General features: G+C 33.3%; 1 protein-coding gene across 1 annotated transcript in view; it reads right to left on the bottom strand.

Moving 5' to 3' along the window:
* The window catches only part of LOC111593659, a 56,250-nt gene extending 54,023 nt beyond the window's left edge, over nucleotides 1-2,227 (bottom strand). The window contains exon 1 of the mRNA XM_023306545.2: nucleotides 1,692-2,227. The gene's annotated coding sequence lies outside the window, so the exon portion shown is untranslated. The remainder of the gene's footprint in view (nucleotides 1-1,691) is intronic.
* Between the last annotated feature and the right edge of the window lie 13,277 nt (nucleotides 2,228-15,504).

The raw sequence follows: 15,504 nt of genomic DNA, 5'->3' as shown, positions 1-15,504 counted from the left end.
AAGTTTGTAATAAAAAAATAGATATAAATTATAAAACAATTTTTCATTTTTTTTAAATAATTATTTGCTTATTTTCAACATCATTTTTATAAATATAAATTTATATATCTTCATATATATTAGTTATTAATATATATAATTATTATTATATATTTTACAGTTCTGCAGAAATGTCACTGCTACACATTCGACTAAACTGATTTCTCCCTATCCCCAAATAGTAGAATATTAAATTGATTTCAGTTTACCTAAACTGCCAAATATTTGTGTTTGGTTATTTTGGTAAAATTAATTTCTTGCACATTACGCATACGACAAGTTGGTCTCTATTTGCGGCAACAAATTAATGCAGCTCAGATTAAGCAGACTCATTGTTTATCAATCATACGCCCTGTTTCTGGCATATAATTTAAATACACACATACTCACATACAAACACAGCGTTAGCATAAAGCTTTAAAGTAATTGTCGAATTATATGAATAATAATTCAATTTTGAATTTACTTTTGCCTAAGCCAGTTCATTTGCTTGGAATGTTCCTAATAATCTCACAGATTGGAAATGATTTTAACACTTTGTGAAACTTTAATTTGCTTAATTATTTCTTAAGCAAATTTATGTTGTTACGAGATAGCTTTAGAATATGCCAATTTAACTTGGGCATTGTTTTTTGTAGGAGAACTCTGTTTATATTTAAATAAATAAATATCTGTGAATTTGAATTGTGTTCTATGTGAATTGTGTTAAGTTAAAAACTATCCTTGGAGATTTACATGACAGTTTTTGTTCAAGTTTTATAAATCTCTGAAAATTAGTTATTAACTTGGAGAATTTATATTTTTAGACGACTTCATTAATATAATGAAATTAACTTGAAATATAAACTATGCACAGATTTCTCGGAATTGCTTTGTCTTAAAGGTTTCAGGTATCTGGCGACCTTTCGTATTTTCACTTTTAGACCTCAAGTCTTGAAAATCTATATAATTTTTAAGTAAGTATTATCTTTCATATTATTTTTTTGCAATAATTGTCCTTGATTTTTTAACAAGTCAGGAATTTATTCAAAAAATGCAAAAGAAAGTTTAATTAGCATCTTGAAGTTTTTTCCATAAACTATATAAAAGTTTAAAATGTTTAAAATGGATATTTTTACGAGCTGGCCTAAGTAAGGTTTTCGTCTAAGGGAAGTTCTAATTTTTTTTCAGTATTCATAAAATGTTGAAGAACTTCAAAGTGGTTGTCTAAATTATAAGAAATGTTTAATGAATTTACCTATGTATAAAACATTTTTTAATTAATCTTTTTTCTAATAATCTTTGAATCTCATACGATTTTCCGAATCACTTAAAATGCACCTTTAAATAAATTTCATTTATAATATAATTATAAATTTCATTTAAAATATCTAATTAGAAATATAAACTTTTTTGCACCAATAACTGTTTCTCAGATCTCAAATCTACTTCTAATAAACTTTTATTTCTGCTTTTTACTCTAAGTGAAAACTTATTGCAGTGGACTTTCGCAGCAGTAAATGAAGCTTAAGAGAGTTCAAGAAGTTCGATAGTTTTCCTCGAATCATTTACGAATCAGTTACTATTTCCTAAAGCTTTCAGTTACTTTTTGTTCAATGCGATTCCAACTAGAAAGCAGAAAGAGAAAAAAAAGTATTCTGATTGCGGCTCACCTTTGGGGCATAACAAATTGTGCATGTTATGTTGCTCTTTGTAGTTGTGGCTGTTGTTGTTGGTTTTGTTTATTTGCAGTCTGTGCCAATAAATTAATAAATTTAGCACGTTACAGTATTACACAACGTTGAAGTCTTGTATAAAAATACACACAGTCCGCGCACATACACACTCACACACGAGTTAAACACGGCGTTGACGTCGTTGTGGGATTTGAACTTTGAGACTGTGGACTGAGACCTGGAACCGGCATCCAGAGCCAGAACGTTATTGAGAGCGAGACCGGACCGTGTTTCACCTGCGTAAGTGCCTCAAATGTTGTTGTCGTTGTTGTTGTTGTTGTTGTTGCTGTTATTGTAGCGCATTTTTCACATATTTTTCATAATTTTACGCGCAACACAAAAAATGTAACGAATAATCAGTGAGCACAGTGTTTGTCCGAAAACACACAAAAGTTGTAAAAACAGAAAAAGTTTTGCTTTTTGGCACACAAATCTCTAGTGAAATATTAATTCTCAAAATTTCTGACACATGGGCTGCATTTTGTTGCTATTTTATGTGTTGCTTAACTTTATATCTGTTTTTTTTTTGTAATTTTTTTTTTTTTTTGAATTGTTTATCAATTTTGGTTGCTGTTCGTTAATTGTTATTTATTTAGGCAGCTAGCGCGGCCTGTGCAACGATTTGTTTTGTTGTTGTTATTGCTTCGATGTTGTTTTCGTGTTGTTGTTCTTGCGTATTGACAGCGTCGTCGTTGGCAGCAGCAGCAGCAGCATCAGCGGCGGCGACAGCAGCAACAGCAGCGGCAGCAGCACAGCGAACCAAACGTTTTGACATTATCAACGTAACTGAAGCAGCAGCAGCAGGAAGCTGTCGTCCTCTGCCTGTCTCAGTCGCCGGCAGCGGGCCGCTGTTGCCAACGCTGTTGTCTCGCCCCATTACTGCTCTTCGGGCTGCTCTCACGAAGCATCGCGATGCTTGCTCGCTCGCTCGCTTGCTCGTTTCGTCACTTAACGAAAGCCATAGCCGATGTTCTGTATAGCCGGCCATATAGCGCTCACTTCGTGTGTGTTGGCATTCTTATTGCTTGGTGAGCGTTACAACAGCTGACTCTCTATGTTTGTGTATGTGTGTGTGAGTACAGCAAGCGTAATGTAAATTGTCGAAAGCTCTTTAGTTCGAATTTATGCCCATGTTGGGGAAATTTTGTAGTTTAACAGTGTTATGGTGTTGAGTTAACAGCGAGAGTACATGTTAATGGTTGCTCGTAAAACTAAATTGAAAGTTATGCATTTAAAAAAAAATTAAAAATGTTTAAAAAAAATATTATAATTATTATTAATTAAATTAAAAAATATTTAAAATTGCATATATGTTTTGTATTATTTATAATGTTAAATGTAACATTTTATAATATATAAATGTGTTATTTATATATGTGTTAATACTTTCTTTTTAAATATATATATATATTATAATATATAGTAGAATTGTATATTCAAGATTTTTTTCATCATCGTTTTTTGACCCAAATATAATTTTATTTATTTAAAAAACAAATAATTCTTCATGGAAAATTCAAGAGAATTTTTGTATATTTAATTGAATCAATTATTTAAATAAATAACTTAATATTGAATATATTCATAACTAATACAGCTTACTTCTCATGAACTGCACGAAACTTCTTTTAAATAAATTTAAAATTGAGTTAACTTTGAAAATGTTTCAATTTATATTTAATTTAATTAGATTTGATTATTTGATTAAAATACGAAGCTTACTTACACAAGTATTTGCACACTTGTGTATCATTTCACTCGACTTACATATTGTTATATATATTAGCTCCTTACTAAATTTCAAACAGTCAACTTAAGGCTCTAATCCCTGGCACAAAAATAAATAAACAAAGTGTCTAATAAGCTGCTTGCTAAATGACTTTAATGCAATTGAGAGAAGATGCCCAATCGAGAAATGCAGAGAACAATAATGAAAACAACTTAAAGTTTGAAGGATCAAATGATGAAAACGCTGCACAGCTATGGCAAGCATATTGACAAGCGCCAGCAAGTGGGGGCCAAAAGTGGAGCTCAGTGAATGAAGCAATAATAAACAAGAAAATACAAAATGCAACCGACAAGAAGCGAAGTGAACATGTGTGCAGTAAAAACACAGACACGCACGCACACTCGCATATGCAGAAGGATATGTTTCTATGACAGGACAATGGCTGGCAAAATGTAAATATTAATATTGTCATAATGGACAATATGTAAGCAGCAAATGTGCTTTTGAGCAGCTTTAAATGCAGCTCGAAGCGTCGTTAAACCAATGCCAGAATAACAGCAACAGCAACAGCAACACCAACAACACGAACACGAACACTGAGGACAGCAGAACACTGGCAAAATGTCAGCTCATTTCCGGTTGCTTAATTTGAAATCGTTGCGCAAAAATTACAAATGAGCTGACAATGCGAACACAACCAAGAACCCAAACAACCGAAAAATAACAGGGCTAACAATTTGAGGAGTGCCACCAAGGCATTGTGGGCGTGGCATATCGAAATAGAGTGAGGGAGGGAGGAAGGAAGGGCAAGAGTCTGCTGTGTTCTGTTTTTGTGCGCCGGGAAACAATAAGCACAAAATAGCAGCGTCTAATACGCAAAAATAAACGAAAGCCGGCCACAGCATGACAGTCCTGGCAACAGAGAGAGAGGAAGAAGGAGAAAGAGAGAGAGAGGCAGATCCCAGCCAAAGCAGACAGCAGACATACAGCTGCACACTCAACTATAGCCCTACTATACCCCAGCTGCACCCTACTACACCCCAGCTACACCCTGCTACACCCTACTAGACCAATCGCTTTGTGTTGTTTTACAATTTAACGCACATCCTGACAAGCAAAACGCAGTTGCCCAACAGTTTAATTTTTGTCTCAGTGTGCGTGTGTGTGTTGGTGTGCGTGTATTGGTGTGCACTCTAATCTAATGATGACAAGCGTCGTCTGGCAATTGTGTGGGCGTGGCTGTGCGCTGGGCTATTGCACTCAGCCGTGGCAGTTACATTGAGTATACGCCGCGTTGCACTTGTGTCCAAAATATTCGCAGCCATCCACCTTGCCATCATGCCACCTTGCCACCTTGTCCCTGACGATTTATATGTGTGTGATTGAGGGCGTGTTCAGTGGGCGTAGCAGCTGCAGGCTGACTGGTTAAAGGCTGCCAGCTCTGACAGGCAGTTGACAGCCTGCTAGGCAGGCCTATTGCAGAGCTGGCCATAATGGCTATTACTTAAGCACTGCGTGTTGGCTAATTAATAAATGTAATGAGAGCTGCTTGGCTATGGCATTTTAGTATTCATTCTATGAAAGTAAAGTAAACAATTTAGACTGAATAGCTGAGAGTGAATAAAATATGTGAGGAAGCATAGAACGATTTGCTTGATTGGACGTGGTAAGTAGACAAAGCAGAGTATGCATATATATATTTATATATATGTATATATAGACATATAGGTATATATATATATGTATATCTTGCTCTACTTCAACTCGCGCAAATTATTCAAAACAAACTTGAACTTTAGCTATGCCTCCAAATGTTGAACTCCGTCAAACCTACCTTAGGACCCGTGCGTATAACTTATGACACAACACACACACATATATATTTAACTTACACACACACCCACCTGCGTGAGAGCTGTAAGCTAACTTCATTTGCGGCACTCAACTAATTGGCTAATTTATGCAAGTCAAATAAATGTCATGTCAACATATAATTAGTTGGCCAAAATGCGAGCATGTGAAGAAGCTGAATGGAAAATGGGTGCCAGCCAGATGATATGCATTTAATAATTTATGCATGACGCTAATTAAATGAGAAGATTAAAAGTAAAAATTTATGAAAAAGAAAACTTAAGAAAACTTTGCTGGAAAATGTTAAGCGAAATATGAAGACGGGCAAAATGCCGCAGTTGTCGCTCCTTTTGAAGTTCAATGCGAGTGGCAGCTTGTCAGCTGCTGGTAGCATAATTTTGTTATTGTTTTGCATTGCATTACAGCAAGAGTGGAGGCAGCAACAGCAGCAGCAGCAGAAGGCAACAGTCAACAGGCTAGGTTGCAACAAGCAACAGGCAGCAGGCAGCAGGCAACAGTCAACGGGCCCCAGCTGCGTCTTAATCTATTGGATTAGCGTAAATGCAATTAGGCGCAGGCAAACGTTGCTTTAGCCTTAGTTGCCTGACAGCTTTTGGCCAGGCACTAAGACAGTCCACCGGCCGCTCAGCCAGCTCTGCCGCTTGCCATCTTTCCTACACACCCAACTCAATTAAACTGTGTGGACTCAGCGCATTATCAAATTGCCCAGCAACCATTAGCAGCAATCAAGGGGTTCTCCAGCAGGCGGCACTGTGGGCGTGCCCCGACTGTGTGCCTCAGCGTTGGGTCAGCTTTAACCTTAGCAATATTGAATTTCGTCAATATGCTCTCTGAATTTGAGTGCAATTACTTTTGAAACGTTTGCCAATCAAATAAATGTGTTTTAAAAAATAGTTGAGAATGTGAGTTAGTTGGCGATTCGAGACTGCGAAATGCTCTGTAAATTTCAATGTGAAAGATAATTATTTATTTAGGTAAAATTATATAAATACTACTTTAAATTAATTAGCTTAATAATATTTATATATTAAATATTAAGCTTAATAATATTTATAATAATAATAATATTCTACTGCATTCAACAACTGCACTGCCCATTCTAATATACCCTCTGCGCAGCTTTATGATATACATAGAGTAGCTGAAAATAGACAGTTCCAGGCTCATCAAATATTAGTGAGACGGCTAACAAAATAGCTCGCACTAAATCCACGTCAAAATGCAGCCGAAAATAAATAAACAAGCCCCGCGCCGTGGCACCCGTTCAATAACAGTTGCCAGACCTATATTCAAGCGAAGCCCCAAACCCCCAGGCCCCGAACCCGATTATCTCATACCCCTGCCAGCCGCAACTCAAACGCAATTCCAACGAGCGTCAGTTTTGGAGCATAAAAAATGGTTGCAAATTTCACCAACTGCAAACAACGTTGTAAAACAAATATTTACAACACTTTGAACTATCGCGAGAGTGTGTGTGTGCCACGACTCTCGCCTACGTCTGTCCTAGCCCATTCGTCCAGCATCCGGCAATAGAACCACAACGAAAAATCTATCAGTAAATGATTGAAAAAATGTATTTTTCGGCCCGCGCAATAGATAACAAAAAAAAATAGAAAAAAATATTTTAAAAATGTATCGAGAAGTACAACGCGCAGGATATTACATGGAGCGTTTAGTTGCCAAAGGATTTGGGGCAGAGCAAAAAAACACACAATACAAAAAATGCAGATTAAATAGAAGTTGCAGCACAATAGCATAACGTGTGACATACAATTTTGTTGCATTAGTGCTAAATATAAGTTGGAATAAAATGATTTGCAAGAAAAATTTATTGAACATTTTTAGAGCCAAATTAAGCAAAAGAATTTATGAAGTAAATACATAAAGATCTTATGATATATAAATTAAGAAACAATTGCTGAATATTTTATAGAATTTTAAGTAGTTTTATATATTCAAAGAATTAGAATTTAAATGTCACAAACTTGCGGCAGAATAATATAAAATATAAAACTGTTCATGAAACTTTCAAAAATAATAGACAAATAAAATAAAATTTGGTTTCGGAATTTTAAAAATAAATAAAATAAAAGTCAATAAATATATAAGTAAAATATATATAAAAACAAATATATTGTTGCACTAAACACGAACACAGTTTGAGATATTACAGTGTTTCTGGCTGTGTTTGGTAACTGCAATCAGCCACATTGTCCATGGAATGACAGCATATTCAAATGCTGTCAGTGCTTGAAGCGTAATGTTCAATTTTGACTGATTCGGTTCAATATGTGTGGTGTTAATAGGACAATGGAAGTTCAAATGTTTGCCTCGAGCTCTTTTTAAGTCGTGGGTGAGTTGGTGGATCGTGGTGTGGTGTGGTTGTTGTGTTTGCTATGGTGGGTCAATTTGACTGCCAAGTTTTGGCTTAGGCTTTATAATATTTTAGGGTCTTAAGCTATTTGAATTTATTATTATAGTTATTTCATGAATTAAAAATTTGAATCATTAAATAAAAATTAAATTAATTTGCTACCCATTCAAACAAAAATTGACTTCATCATAATGTTCCATAAGTTTGACGAACACAAAAAATATTTTGATATACAATTTCTACAAATTGCAGGCGTTCCTTTAATGTTTGTCTATTCAGAATAAAACCTCAAGTCAAAGTCAGCAAAAGAAAAATATCAGTTGTTAAAATACAACGGTTTTGGCAAGTCAAAGTTGAATAACCTTAGAAAACACAGGCTATATTTATATGAATATGTATTTTTTTTATTTTATATATATATATATATATATATATGTATAAATAAATATATATATATATATATATATATATATATATATATATATATATATATAATATATAATATATATATATATATATATTTATAACTTGTTAAATAGTCTTTAAGCTGTTCTCATAACAAATGTGATTTATTTTAAATATTTGAACGCTTCAATAAATAAAATAATTTGATATAAAATAAAAATATAGTTAAATATTTCAAATATTTTCAACTAATTTTAATAGTTAAATTGAACAAAGCTATCTGCTTGTATGATTATATTTTTGCTATTTGTGCTCAGCTTTAATAGCTGAGCTGCTCAGCAAATCCCCAAACAATTTTGCAGTTCTCAAGTCCATTGCTGGCCATTACTCGACAATAATAAGTCATAAATTTATTTTGCAACACAATTTGTTTCTTTTTTCTTCTAGCAAGGTTAAGAATACATATATATATATATATATATAAATATAGATATATATATATTAAGTGAGGGCAGTTGCGGACCAGACAAACAAAGAGCAGTTACTTAAAAGAATTATACCAAGGCAAGCAAATGAAAGGCTTACAATTGGTCAGGACATTTAAGCAGATTTGGCTGTTGTCTTGTTCTTTCCTTTCTGCCGCAACACAACTCGCGTTCGCTCGCTGCCTCTGTCTCTGCCCTCTTTCATTCTATATATCCCTTCATATTTTATCATTTTTTCGCATGTTGGCGCTTCCTTTTCGTTCCGTTTTGCTGTGCCCTTCATGGCGCGCCCCCTTTACGCCTTTTGTGCTTATAATTTCTCACGTTTTCCTGCAAATGCAGCACAAAAATTCTCGTAGTAACTTTTAATTTCATGCCATTTAATTCGCTGAAAGCGGAAAGGAATGAAAAGGAATACAACAAAAATAAAAGATAGAAAGAAAATGCCAAGATGAAGCCATGCAAAAGCAACAAGAAGAAGAGCTTCTCTCTCTCTCTCGCTCTGGCAGCTCCTTTCTGTTACTGTATGTTTGGGTCAGAGCGAAAAAGAATTTGCCACAGGACACGCTTTATAACAAAAGTTGTTTCCTTTGTAACTTTCTTTATTTTATATATATATATATATTTTTTGTGTTAAGAGCAGGGCGCAAAAAATGAACTCAAAAATACGCATTTCTCACATTTTTTAAGCGTATTTTTGCATCTATATATATATACATATTATTTTTTATTTTTTTGGGTACTTGAGTTAAGACTTACCTTTTGTTTAGAAAAGATGTTTTCTAGTTGGCGTAGCTGTTATGAAGCATTTCCATTTGTGCTGATACTCGCAACAAACGTGCTGCCGAAGAAAAGACGAGAAGCTAACATCAAGTATGTCAAAGGCAAATGAGCAATAGTTTCTTTCAGAAAATATACTCTGTAAAGCCAAATCAATAGTTACGCAAGGCAAACAGCTTTTGAGCTTGCAAATTAAATTTTAAGACCTAGACATTGTCAACAAGATGTATATTATTCTAAGGGATTAATTTTTAAATATCTAAAAATATCTATTTATTTGGAGTCTAATCAATTTTTTGTATATTTATTTCTAATATATTTGATAGTATATAAAACTAAAATATTAATAGTAAAAATATATAAACATTAAATTTAAAATTATAGCATAATAATAATTTAGTTACTAATATATAGAGCTTACAAAATAAAAGATACGATAAATAATTAAATGAAAACGAAAATTTGTAAAAAGAAACAAACAAATCTGCAATTCGCACAGTATTTGTTAGTCAAGCATTCATTTTGACCTTCTCCTTTTAAAACAGCGAAGTTTGATAGTGTCCGAGAGCGCAGAACATTTATTTTATTAGCCGAACACGCAGCTAGCGCTCCACTTTCAAATAGTTTGACTCCTTTTTTTATATATTTCTTTTTATTAGCTCATTAATGAAGTAAGTAAAAAACTTTTCGACTTTTCGTTTCTTATGCGTTTTATTACAAATTGCATTCATTAAATTTTTCGACTATGATCCTTTTTTATTTTTTTTTACTTTTTGTTGTGTAGACCAGAGAATTAAGTGCTTAGTTTTTTTTTAGCTAATTACAAGAGTAGTTGAAAGAGATAAAAATAAAAAAAATAGGAATTAGAAGGAGAAAACTTGGGAAAGTTGGCAACGTGCTGCATTAAATATTTAAATTGCTGGCCATGGCAAGAAAATTGATTACAGTTATGTGGCGGAGGGTTTTCATAATCAAGAAGCGGAGAAAACTCGAGACGCAACTCGGTGAAACATTCAGTCCCAGGGCTTTAACCAAAGCCAAAAGGTGGGCCCAACTAATAAAGTTGCGCAGCGAGCAGCTTAGGCCACGCCCACACACTGCACAACTTGCACATTGTTGGGCGAGAGTGCGAGTGCCTGTGTGTGTGTGTGTGTAAGTTTTCTATATCGCATAGCTTGTTATATGCGTGCCACATTAAGTCTACCTGGTGGCGAGGCGCGCTTGCCGCGCAGCCGACAAAGTTTTTAACCATTACTTAACTGTTATGTGCACCTTAAGGCAACACACACACGCACACTAGCGCACATATACACATTCGCATAAATTCACTTGGGCCCGAAAGTGAAACTTAAAACGGGCAACTTCTCTGCGCGTCGACGTCGTCGCAGCACTTGCAACAAAACTGCAAACATGTTGCATACTTTTATACGCGCGGCAAGTTTTTAACCAACTTGAAGTGGCGTGGGCATGGCCATGGCAACTGAGCTGCCGTTACTATGGCACACATCTATGGCATGCTTAGCTGGCTAAGTGCTAGCAGATATGGTTAATTAATATTTTTAATTGAATAATTAAAATATGTCACAGAGCAGAATTTATTTATTATATATATCTATTTATATGAATATGTAAATCACTAAAAATCAATTTCACTTATTTATTAGCTACGTAATTGCAAATTGAGTCCTTAGATACATAGTTTATATTTTATTGAGTAGCAACAGTAGCCAAGTCTATCAAGCCCTGTCCTACTAGCTGTATGTCCATCCATATGCTTGGGCTATTCGATACCCAAAAGTTTAAGCTTGAACGTACTTGTGTAGGTTTTCCTACAGTTTGCATAGATAAAGTTTGTCCAAATTATTAAAAATGTTTTGCATAAAATTGTATAATACGAGCTCAAGTATATTTAGTTTGTTAATTAAAGGAATAGGAAAATAATTTTTTATTTAAGTCATCATTTAATTAAATGCGAGATCTGAGTGCTTCACAACGAAGTTATGATTTTTTTTATATGAATACAATTTACACATATTTGGGAAAAAATTTATTCTTCTTTGGAATTTTTTTATAAATATAATAACACATTACAGAAATTTGACATTGAATGTAAAGCATATCATTTTTTTGGACTTAAAATTTATATAAATAAATACAAAATAAAATATATTTAAAAAGTATTTATAAGCATAAGCTTGTGTTCTCTCTATGGCAATTGACATATATAATTTATTCTTATGAGAATTAGTATAAGACTCTCCACCAATACCTTAACTTACTCAACAAAAATAATCGCCAAAATGAAGAAAAAAATAAATAAAGGCTTTTCAATAATCAGAATAATAGTAAAATTCTGTTTTTTCTATAATTTCTATAAAAAACTATAATAATTTCTATAAAAATTCAGGATAAGCAAAAAAATACATAAAATAATATTTAAATACCAAAAATATATTTAAATAACTAAAAAGGCTATTAACTTATTTCAAGAAACATACAATTTAAAAATTCTAATTTGAAGAATATCTTTTTCGCTTCGTCAAGATATCTTACCTTATAATTCCATTCCCACTTTAGAAAATGTCAAAAAAGTAGCTTCCATAAGCACATATATCTGATTAAATATATAAATACATATGTTGAATATTATAAACAATATTCTTTACATTTTTTCATTCATATTCATTCTAAAATTGCAGCATTATTAGGGAGCACAAGAACTGTCTTATTTTTTATTAGATTATATCGTTATATTATTATACACTCAGCAACCAAATTTCATCAATTTATCTCAGGTATACAACATATTTTGCTCTTTTATTATATTACAGCTATGAATTGCCTTTATCATCATTGAGCTATTGACAAATTTGTGTGAGTGTGCGCACATACTTACAGTGAAATTGACAAATAGATAGCCATAATAACAAAAGAAGCAACAGCAACAATGTGACAACAAAATATCTATAGAAAAAAAGTAGAAAAATTGATGATGTTCGAAAAATGTTGTAGAGAAATTGCGCATCAACAACATTGACAACGTCATCGAGATCAAAGGCGACTGACTGGCTTAGCTGTAAAGCACGCACATGCCACGCCCACTTGTGCACAATACATATATATATATATATATAGATATGTATACATAGTAATATTGCTGCAATGGCAATACATTTAATATTGACATCAGTCGAGTAGCAAAATGTGAAGAAATTGTTTTGCGGCAAACTTTTCTCTTTACACTTTATTTCATTTATATTTCAGTTTTTTTTTTTGTAATATATTTTTGATTATTTTTCATTTCGTTCGGTTCGTGGCACTTTCAATTTGTCTTGTGCATCATTCATATTCAGAGAGCTAAAGCGAGTGTCGGCTTGTCCAGGTGGAATCGATTGACGATTCACCTGACAATTGGTAATCAACTCGAAGTAACCAAAAATGTCCGTTGATTGTGCCCTTCTCCAGTCATGTGAACTTCTCGATTGGAATCTAATGATAAGAATTCTGTGTACTGTGAATGGAATTCAATTAGATATGCATAAGAAAATTGTGAATATGTTTGAACAGCAAATGTTTATCATTGCCTTGTGATAGTTTTGCAACAGTTGTAAATTGAAATGATAAAAATGCAAATATGAGGGCGAGCCATGAGCAGAAAGAAATTTGAGTGTAAATTGTCAGCAAATGCTGGGAATGAGTTCCTTCTAAAGTATTTGTTGTTATTGTGGAATGGAAAGTACAATGGATAGATTGATGATTTAAAATTCATGTTACACTATGCTAGATACATTTATCTCTTCATAAGCGAAAAGCATTTCATGGGCATAATGAACTAGAGACTTATTGTTGCGCTGTCCCTTAAAGAGCTGGAAGTTTTCATCAACTGAGAAACGTCTTTAACGTTTAAACTTTAACTGTTGAAAATCTGCAGATACAAAATGTGCTGCTGCAGTTTATTTACTTATTAATCCTTATCTTATATACCTAATATGAGAATCATTATTTATTTTTTTTATATTTATATATTTATTTATATATATATTATATATTTTTATATTAATTTGTTTTCATATAATCTGTATCCTCTCCCTTCCAGTCAGCTCTGTAACTAATCTTAGCATTGCAGAAATAATAATTACACATTTAAAATTTCATGCAAATCGTTGTTTAGTTTTTAATCCACTTTCAATTGATATGTTAAAGCATTTTATTCTTTTTTCGCTACTGTCATTGTTTATGCTCTATTAATTATGTGTCTCATGGACAAACAGATTTCTGGCCTGCTCTATTAACAGTGCATGCGATAAGTATGTATACAAATGCATATCGAGCTGTGCATAATTAAAGCAGATTTCCTAGCGTTATCTATTTTAAATTGTAAATACCTATTTTTTTGCTGTATATTGAGTTCTATTTACATTCGTTTGTATTAAAAATGTTTTTTTTTATTTTATTTTTTTTTTACTTTAATAGGCTGTCAAATGCTGTTGTTGCTGTTGGCTCTTGACAAGCAATGTGTTGTGGCACAGCATATGCTCGAGTTTTAGACACATTTATCAGTTCTCTGTTATGAGCTGGCCAATAATAAAAGTAGAATGAAATATATAATATTGACAAATTAGTTTTTTGCACATAAAAAGTAGCAAAAGAGATGGGAAAATTTTCTATTGTTTCTCGTGAGCGACTAGGAAATACCTTTCACTTGCACTCGACTAGAATTAATATTTTGTACATATATATAAAAAGAACTTTACTCAGGGTATAGAATGGTGGTCAAGCCGTTCCACAGATTCGATCGAACCTGACGCCTCCAAAGCAATGCTGACTGAACTCAATATAAATGATCATGAGGCGACGAGTCAACATTCTGTATCGCGTCTGTTGTCGCTTCTATTTCCGTTTCTGTTACCACTTCTGTCTTTTTATTATGCTGAATAAAGTAATGCCAAGATCAGTTGTATGAAGCTTAAGTGCTCAAGTCTAATCAGAACTTTTTCACATATATGTTATATAACCCAACGACAAAGCTCTGCCTCCTTTCTCCTTATATATTTCTAGCTGCTATTACTCTGTCTAAACTCAAGCGTTTTTGCTTATGGCACCATTTACTTATAGATTTATTCTTGACTTTCTACTTGCTACTGATTATAAATTAAATTCAGAAATTGTAATTTAATTTTTAATGAATATTCATTATAAAATAAAATATGTAAAAATTCAGATTCCTTAAGACATTATTCCATTGATACACAACTAAAATCATTGCCAGACTATATTTTGTGGGATGCCCTTTTCTAATTTGATTACGCTTAACAACACTTAACATAAATAAAAAAATAAAAATTGTATTAATTTAATATATTTGAATTATTATATTTTAATTATTTTATAATATTTTTTTATATATATATTTTCTTTTATTTATTATTTTGTTTTTTTTCTATTTATACCTCTTGATGTGTCTGCCTTGTTAAGCTTTACAGTTTCAAAAAGAAGCTTCGCTTATATAATCGCCAACATTCTTATAATCGACATCTTTGTAGTAAGGCAAACGGCGAGGCACACAAATCGCAACGCTTCGCATTGCAAAGCGTTTTTTTATGGCGCGTTATTCAAATTCAATTTGTTGCCTTTGCTGCTGAGGCTGGCAACTGCCAATGTTGAGCCAGCTGAGAGGCAGAGTAGGGCGCACTAAAATTGTAAGAAAGTATCGGAGCAGCGAGGTTATGCATATGCCCCATTGAGCACGCATGCAGCAAGGCAAGTAGCAGACCAAGAGTGAGGACAGAAGTTGTGCGCATAAAGTTGCTATAAAAAGGGGGCACTGAAAAGGGATGGGAGTGGAAACGGGAGTCGAAATTATATGACAAACATCAATAAACTCAACAATAAAATGCATGGCCCAAGGAAGAAGATGAAAAAGAGTTGCAAAATGGAGAAGACGCATGCATAAAACGCAATGTCCTTGGCGCACACATACAGTTTGTATCAGAAAGTTGTTAAAGCTTAAAGAAATTGTTGTAAATTTGTGTGTGTAACTGTCAAAGGGAAGCCGCACGAGTTGAGCAATGGGGTTGGGATTGGGTTTGCTCGGAGCTGGGAAGG

This window comes from Drosophila hydei, unplaced genomic scaffold, assembly GCF_003285905.1.
Source record: "Drosophila hydei strain 15085-1641.00,03,60 unplaced genomic scaffold, DhydRS2 tig00008116-arrow-pilon, whole genome shotgun sequence".
In the NCBI taxonomy this organism is placed as follows: domain Eukaryota; kingdom Metazoa; phylum Arthropoda; class Insecta; order Diptera; family Drosophilidae; genus Drosophila; species Drosophila hydei.
This window is presented reverse-complemented; position numbering and strand designations above follow the sequence as displayed.